The sequence below is a fragment of the Ambystoma mexicanum genome, chromosome 6q, assembly GCF_040938575.1.
Source record: "Ambystoma mexicanum isolate Mex_15411 chromosome 6q, UKY_AmexF1_1, whole genome shotgun sequence".
NCBI classification, from domain to species: domain Eukaryota; kingdom Metazoa; phylum Chordata; class Amphibia; order Caudata; family Ambystomatidae; genus Ambystoma; species Ambystoma mexicanum.
In genome coordinates, this window is record NC_090937.1 from 1,041,402,234 (window position 1) to 1,041,411,601 (window position 9,368).

Below are 9,368 nucleotides of genomic sequence, written 5' to 3' on the forward strand. Positions count from 1 at the left end.
TGCCAGCGCCGGTAAACCGGAAACACAAAAACGTCATTGAGCGTAGTCGGATTAGTTTATTTGCAATAGAGAAATACAAAACTAATGCCATCTAGTGGACAAACATTGCAATTGCAATTAAATGCATTATTAAACACAAGCTATCCTATAGTTAATCTATCTATGTAAATAAAAATGTAAATGTTTGTTTGTTCAAAATCTTAAATCTCCAAAAGTTCACCGATTGCTTTGAAATTTTGAGAAAACGTTGCCTTCGAATAGGCGCATGTTTTTATATACCTACTATACATAGATGTCACACCTGTGACAGGTAAAAACATGCTTTTTCTGAAAAACAGTGCCATCTGCTGGACGTAAAAGCAACACACGCTATAGTAAATATTTAAAGATTCCATTTCAATGTTTCCGATTTAGAATGGCTCAAATACGTGCTGAGGAAGCAGCAGAGCAACGTGCAGCCAGACTTCAGGATGCATGGTGGCGAGCATGGCGATCGCGTTCAGCAGCTACAGATCTGCTTCGTTCTCAACAGAATGAACGCGACAAGCTGAGAGTGGCTGAAAGACGTCAACGAGAAACAGCAGATCAGCGTCAAACACGACTCCGTGCTCAGCAATTACGCGATTACAATCACCTTGCATTCCGGTACAACCCAGCTGATGATTATAGTTTGAGCAGGCATGTTCTCATCAGCACCATGACTGAAGTGTGTCCTTATTGCAAGGCTCTAAAATTTAATGGAGAAACAAAAGGAATGTTTTGCGCCACCGGGAAAATTAAACTGCCTTAACTTGGAGAACCGCCAGAGCCATTAAAAAATACCCACAAACATTGTGAAATTAAACATATTAGAAACGTGCACCTTCTCTTTTCTTTCTTTTCCATTTAACCAGACTGAGCCACAGCAATGCGTGGCCGGGGACAGCTAGTTATAAATAAACATTGAATTAATGATAAAATGTGTGTGAATTATCTAATTTCATAGACCAATGCATATTTTATCATTTAAGTCTTTCATTAAAGCTATTTATGAAGGGAAAGAAGATTCAAGGTGAAGAATTACAGAAAACAGGTAAGACTATTTTTTAAATATAATTTGGGATTTTCTATCAAAAGAACTTTTTGTACTCCCTAAAAACGAACAATTGGGTTGGTAGGTCTTATATTTTCTGTCTTTTTGGATGATTCCGTGAAAAACACCTGCAGGTGCCAGCTAGCCTCCCCAGACTGGGAGTGAAGAAAAGGGACAAATCTTCTACTGAATCCCTTGGATTTGGACTTACAGTACCAGAAGAAGCCAAAGCAGCTGTATTCCTGCATTCTTGCATGTTGAGCTGTCCTCAAACCCGAACAGTGTTTGCATACCTTCAAATAATCAGGATCTTGTGGTGCTTTTGTCACTCTTTAAACATCTGTTTTACATTCATTGAAATGGCTTGACGCTGCATCTTACCAGCAGAACATGTTCCCTGTTCGGCATGAACATCAGCCCGCTTCTGTGGACGACTTCAAACCACTGGCATTCGAACATCACATTGGACCATTAGGCTCTTCACATCGAACCACTCCGCTGATCGACTCGAACCGCTGGAAGTATTGTGTCACTCATTAACTCGCACAAGCAGTAACCATTGTCTTAACTGACTCGACCTTCAAACTGACCTTGGTGGAATCGGTGAACTGCATCCCTCGAATGCCAGGGTTCTCCATTTCAAATCTGACTTGATGCTTGGGCTGGCTCGACTACCCGGCTTCGACCCCAGTTTGACCAACAACATCATCCCAAAACGAGTTCAACATTGTTGAACCGCCCAAGAACAGATTATGATAATTTTGTGATGCTGCCCCCATGGTCCGCTTGTGGGACCCTAGAGACTGATAAGCCAAACTGTTGCACCTTTTTCTACCAAGACGCATCTTTTTAAGCAGCACTTTCAGCCCAGCTATGTTATTCAGAGTGCTTGGTACATCTACATTGATTTATTTCGGACTGTTGTACTATTTTTGTTTGGGTTGCTAGTGTTATCAGATTCACACCCCTCTTAAGAGTATAGCCTACCCTCAGCCTATGTTAACATAAAACGCGAAGGAGGTATGTCTTGACTGCCTGTTTCACATGTATGATTGGGATCATTGTTGGTTGTAGTAGTGTGAGGGCTGAGTAGTAGTTTATCCACTACTCACCCTTGTACCTCTGTGGGGAAGTAGCTGTTTTGGCACACATCTCAAAACTTTTAAAGATGTTCTCACATTCAACCAAATTATTCATGGATCCAAACGTGTGAACTTTGTTACCTGTGACCCGTCCATTCAGACAGTTCAAGGCCTGTTATGCCAACACCTCACCTGTTATTGCCCCCTCATTGAATTCTCCAGTAGTGGCAGTATTTCCACCCCTCATGGCACTGTTGATTTGTCCCTCATCTATGACATTCACAATAGCCTGCTGCATATCATCCGCTTTAGTATTTTCGTCTGGCACCACTGATTTGCCCCCAACCATGCTTAAACCAACAGTGCTCCTTAATGCATATTCAGCAGGAGATTGAATCAAACTGAAATAATGAACACAATGGTAAAAGTACCTCCAATGTAGTATACCAGCTGCAGAGCCCGTGGTGCAGGAAGAGAGAAGTCGTCACGTTCCCAATGGCTCAAAGGCTATAGTCAGCCCACAGTTACTCTAGGGAATCAAAATGCACAAATGATCAAAGGAAAACTGTCAAGCGCCCGAGAGCTCAAAGGCTGCAAACAGCCCGCAGTCACTGTCGGTCAAGCAGATGTAATTGGAGGCCTTCTCTTTTCCGGAGAGCAGTCCGTAGTCTGTGAATGTGACACTGTCAGTAAGACAATGTTAGGAGGAGAAGGTGTAAACCACCAACATTAAAGTACCTTTTTATATAAGTCCTCCCTTCCGGCCTGCACAGACTACAGTAGCTAGACGTCCAACTCAGCCGCCGCTCCGTGGTGGATAAGAGTATTTGAATGAATGGTAGCTCCTCCTCCTCCTCCTCCTCAGAAAACAAACACAGCGAAAAGACTGGGAACACTGTACACACTGCACAGACTGCAGTAATTCGACGTCCAACTATGCGGCCGCTCCGCGGTGGATAAAAGTTTATTTTAAACTTTGTTTATTGACATTTGTTATAATTGACAGCAGTCAGCGGTTGACATTGATAGATGGCAGATTCCGTGTACATTTGACTTTACTTTACTTTATTACATTTATAAAGCGCAACCATAGACCCATAGGTGTGAGGGCACAGACAAACACAAAAAGAGAGAATAAGATGAGTGAATAAATGGGGGTGAGATCGCAGACTATGGACAACTATTTGAAGAAGAAGGTTTTAAGACCCTTCTTGAAAATGCTCAGCGCTGCCGAGTTTCTCAGTTGATCTGGCAAAGTGTCCCAGAGAGCTGACGCCACAAACGCAAAGGCACTGCATTGTGCAGGTTCTGGTTATTGGAACGAAGATTTCTAACTGAGGATTTTATTCCTATATACCTTTGACGATAGGAGGGCATCTTGCCCTTGAGGCACTTAAATGTAATAACCATGAGTCTGAAGGAGATTCTTGAATCCACAGGCAGCCAGTGCAACGCTCGCCGTGCCTCAGAAACGTGAACCCTGTAAGCAAGGCCAGATACCACTCTAACTGCTCCATTTCGGTACCACATGGAGATGGTTGATGTTTTTTTTGCTGGAGCCTGCTAATAGACTGCAGAAGTAATCCAGTTTAGAGCCTACAATGGCTCAGGCAATGGTCTCTGCGTTGGGTTGAGAAATAAAAGGTCGCAGATGGGACAAGAGTTTAATGTAATAGGTGGCAGAGGAGACTGTACTGGCCACGTAAGCTTTCATGTTAAGAGATTGATCCAAGACCACCCCTAAGATCTTGACCTTGGGAAGCGTAGGGATTAAGGCATCTCCCAGCTGGAATTGTTTATAAGCTGGGTCTAGTTTAGCTATGGTACTGTCCGATCCCGCACGTCTTTGGGCGGTATGGTATGGGGTTATTTGTACACATTAAGGAAGGGCAACCATTCCATTTCCCTGCTCGGGGTGAGATCATGCAGTGCTCCCAAAATGTTCTCCATCTCATATTGGATGGGCCCAAGCAGCTTGCGAGGGAAGGGCTTGAGATTTCCATTTTATTGCAATGCAGACCCTGGCTGCTAGTAGAAGGAAGTGTGGCATGTGTTAAAGCTTTGTCCAGTGCCCTTCCTGCTCTTCAGGGCCAAATAGAACTAGCCAGGCGTTGCAGTCTCGCTCCGCCCCGTCTAGGTGTTTGATCCACCCCAGCACTTCCTTCCAGAATTCCTGTGTCTTGGGGCAAGCCCATCACATGTGCCAGTAATCCGTTTGCTCCCCGCATCCTCTCCAACATTGTGAGCTGGATTGTCTGAAAATCTTGGACACGCGCTTGGGGTTGTATTGCCACCTGTGAAGGAGTTTCAGGCCATGTAGTTTATATTGTGCCGCTATGGAGGTTTAGTGAGCGTTAGTGCACATACACCTCCATTGGTCTTCGCTCATTTGCTGGCCCCAGTCTTTCTCCCACCTTTTCCTTAGGGCTCTGTTCTTGCTGGATGTTTTCATATAGTCTGGAAATGAGGCCTTTCGAGGATGTCGCTTCACTTAGAGTCTTTTTGAGTGGTGTTCAGTCCCTCTGTAGCTTGTCCTTCCATTTTGGGGCTGTCAAGACACCCTTCATCTGGAGAAAACGGAACGGTCTCATTGGTTTCATTTGAAATCCTTCTTCTAGGCCCTGATCGATATGTATGAATCTTTCCTTACTAATTGACCTACCCTTTCCTGGCCCGCTTCGTACCATTTCTGGAATCTTAATGGTTCTTGGATTGCGTTTCTAATAGGAGAAGCCCATATATGGCTCATGGACGAAGGCCACGTTGTCTGCCCCTTCATCTCACTTTTATTCCACCATAATTTCAGGAGCGGCCCCAGAGTTCTGTGGTTAATGACTTTGCTTGGGAATGTTGATTTTGGATCCCAGAGCCATTCTGCGAGGGACACTGGTCACATTATGTGGTTTTCTATTGTGACCCATTGTTTGTCTCTCGGGTATGGGACCAGGGCCCTAAATTGGGCTGCTCGATAGTAGGTTTAGCAGTCTGGCAGGCCCACTCCCCCGTCCACCTTGTTTTTTATCAGGGTGTTGTAGGCGATCCGTTGCTTCCTCCTTTGCCATAGAAATTTGATAATTTTGGTCTTGAGATCGGAGAAGTGACTGCTTGGGATTTCTACTTGGAGCGGTTGGTACTGGTAGAGGAGCCTGGGGAGAATTGCCATCTTTATTGGTTTAAGGTGCCCTAACCAGGAAACTGTCAGTTTCGTCCACCTTTCAAGTTCCCCCTTCAACTCCGTCATGAGGGGCGGGAGGTTGGCTTCATAAAGGTCCGCTGCTTTTCCCTGGATTGTTCGTGGTTCCTTTGAGGCACTTGTTGGGTCATTATATGGGAATAGAATTGATTTGTCCGCGTTAACCTTCAGTCCTGCCCATTTCTATATTCCTTTTTTTTGTTTGTAGGATTCTGGGTATGGCGGCAGCAGGATTTGCCACATAGAGGAGCAGGTCCTCTGCAAACATTGCCAATTGGGAATTGGATTGGGACCTTTCTAATCATATTCCCAGGGGCTCTATGGACATGGTGTACAAGAAAGGGGAGAGGGGGCATCCCTGCCTTCTGCCCCTTGTGAGACTAAATTCCCTCAATAGTTTGCCATTGACTGCCACCCTACCCATGGGGGATTTGTATAACGCTTTGACGCCTTTCAAGAACCTGTCTCTGAACCCCATTCCAGTCAATGTGGCCCAATGGAACTCCCATTCCACCCAGTCAAACGCCTTTTCTGGATCACGGCTGAGCAGTGCCTGCCCTTCCGTCTACCTCCTTGAGTGCTCCATTATATCTATGGATTTGCGCATGGCATCTGCACCTTCCCTCTCTTTTATGAAACCTTGTCCGGTGGATCAGGCGGGGCATGATCCCTTCCATGCGGGTCGCCAGTGTTCTGGTGTACATTTTGGCATCAGTATTTAATAATGATATTGGCCGATATGATTTACAGCTAGTGGGGTCTTTTCCCACTTTTGAAATAGCTACTATGTGGGCCTTTCTGAAGGAGGAAGGGACTACTTCCGTGTCTTGAATATGATTGAATATTTGTGCCATCTGGGGGCGAGGGAGTCTGCAAATTGTTTGTAGAAGCCCATAGTGTATCTGTCCTCTCCTGGTGCCGCTCCCGAGGGGAGTTTACTTATTGCCGCCTTCACTTCTTCCGGAGTGATTGGGGATTCAAGGGCCGCCCACTCTGTGTGGGTTAGATGCGTCATCCCTGTTCCTGCTATATATTTCTGCATCTCTATCATATTCCCGGGGGTCTTCTGTTTTGTATAGGCCTTCATAATATTCTGCAAAGAGGTTGGCTATAATAATGCACAGTATTCTTGGGGGAATTCCTGGTGTAAGTTTCATCGGGATGACATTCTGATTGCAGGGGTTGATTAGGCTCAACATGATAAGATGTTACGGTTACCTATGGGGTTCAGTGAAAATCTCAAGACCGTGATCTATACTGATGCCTGTGAGCTAGGATTGGGAGCTGTGTTGATGCAGAAGAATGGGGGGGGGTGGAAATACAGGGATGTTGAGAACCGATATTCAGTATTCGAAATGCGCTTTGGCTGTAATATGGGCCATCACGAAATTTAGAGTTTATCTCTATGGGAGGGCGCTCACTGTTAAGACAGATCATAAACCATTGGTTTCCATCTTTAATAAAAGAGGACTAGATAGAGTATCAGTATTGTCAAATGGGTTATGAGATTACAAGGAGTGGAGTATGTTGTAGAGCATGTACCAGGAAAGAGGAATGCAGTAGCAGATGGGTTGTGTAGCAATGCTGTGTCTGATGAGGATGCAGAGGAATGCATGAAGTGGGGTGAAGGATTGTCTCAAGGAGCAGGAAGACTGGAACAGGGTCTGTGAGGGGGATATAGTGTATCAGGAGGTGAAGAAAAATTTGTAACAAGTCGTGTCAAAATGAAGAAAAAATACTTGACAAACTTTGAGTCAAAGATGAGTTAAGCATACAAGCTAGGTATGTGCTTAGAAGTGAGCGCTGACCTATAACGGAAGGAGAGATGTGGTAGTTGTGCTTGGACAACAAGGTCATATGGATGCATCTAGAACAAAGTCTACAATCGGGACTGATTTTTGGTGGCTGGATGTGGATGATTTTATTGAGCAGCAAATGAGTGCGTGTGAGGCTTGTCAGGATAGTGACAACATTTTGAAAATTAGGGTGCCACCAATGGAAATGCCAGAATGGCATGTTGTGTATATAGTAGGACCCCTGAATTTTTCAGGAGTGAGGGACAGTTATGTCTTTGTGGTAATATATGTGCTGTCTAAATGGCCTGAGATGGGAATTCTTTGTGAGATCATCTCAACCAATGTAATCAAATTCCTAAAAGGAATATTCTGGCGGGAACGTTTGCCCCCTGTTATTGTCGGGGGCAATGCTCCTCAGTTTATCTCTAAGAATTTTCAGGAGTGGTTGGTGAGTATAGGAATTGAGCTGAAAAGAACCACTCCCTATCATCCCCAAAGTATTGGGTATGTTGAATGCTTTAATTGCACTTTACTGGATGGGATTCGGATGTTGGTGGAGTTGAATGAGGATTGGAAGAGTGCGTTCATAAGGAGGGTGTTTCAGTATAGAATTACACCACATGATACCAATGGGGTGTCCCCTTTGGAGGTGTTTCAAGGCTTCAAGACGAACACTCTGTTGACTCCAGGTTGGCTGGGGAAGTCAAACATTGTATCTTCTAATATTACCCAGATCAGAGACTCGCATTAGACATCTTGGGGAGGTTTCCAAGATGCACTATGATTCCAAACATGGATGTGTGGATCAAAAGTATTTTCCTGGTGAAAGGGTCAAAAAGTTGTTGCCAAGGAGAGGAAGGAAAGTTGGCTGCAAATATTCACAGGTGAAAATCTTGGAGAAGGATATTGGTAACACTGTGAAATAAAGAGAGGGTGGCCCATGTGATGAATCCCAGGGACAGAGTATGCATGTAAAATAACACATACAAGAAATGTATGTGTAGGTTTCATTTATTTATCATTTAGATTTAAGTGAACAGTTTTTCATCCTGTTGTTCACACACATGTATATAGCTCTGCTACCGCAGCAGGCCTCACGTGACAACTAACCAACTTAGTCCTAATGACACACCAGCAAATCTGAACAGTTCTACTAAGGCAGGGCTAAGTCGAGGGTACACGCGGGGGGACATAGTCCACCCACTTCATTCAGAGGGTGGACTCAGTCCCCCCAGCTAAAAGAGGAACATTGGATATCCTCTTTGAATTTGTGAAGTATAGCCGACCTTGGGGATCAAACAGTAGTCGCCAGGTTTGTAGGCCAGACACTACACCACTGCACTATATAACCTGATGAAAAATACCAAACAACTAAGGTGAAATATCCCATTTCTGTACTGCATGTTCCAGGGAAAACATTTGTATTGGTTCTTGTAGTTTAAAACATTCACACCTTTTAACACTTTCAAAAACACTATTAGAAGATAATATCTTGGTTTTGTATGTGTGATGATTTGATGAAAGGCAAATGCCATGCGTCCTGTGCAATTTTGGTGGTTATGCAAAGAGAATTTAATGAAATGTGCATATTTCACCTTGATATACTAATTTCTGATGACATCACATCCCATTGCATTTGTTGATGAGTCCCACTCTTTAATTTTTAGGACTTGACCCCTGTTAGCAAGTGTGCCAATAAAGGAAGTTTAAATAAAAAACAAAGATAAAGCATGGCCAATAAGGAGCGATGCCTCGCATCAGCATAAGCCAGAATATCATCCCATAAACTGACCAAGGCAGATTCAGTCCCATGCTTTGGATGCTAGCTGAATTTTCGCAGATCCTGTATATAATTCAGCTCTGTAAATTGTTGAAGTTCTGTAGGAACCACTTTTTCCCAAATCACGGCTAGAGATGAATAGGCCAAATGTTACTCATTGGTGTGGGATCAACCGTAGCATTCTTCAAAAGCAAAGCAACTAAAACCAATTTAAGGGGAGCTGGCATGACTGCTTGGCAGACTGAGCGATTTACAATCTAAATATTTTGGTTAGACACATGGATAGGCGACAAGTAGACAAAGCTGGGAGGATATCTAATTGAAGCTCGGTATATTTAAGAACCTTCCATAAAGCAGAATCACATCACGAGTCACTTCTTGAAAATCAAATTAGAGAGATTGGTAGCCTGCGATTTAGAGATAAATGCTCATTTTGCAGTTTATC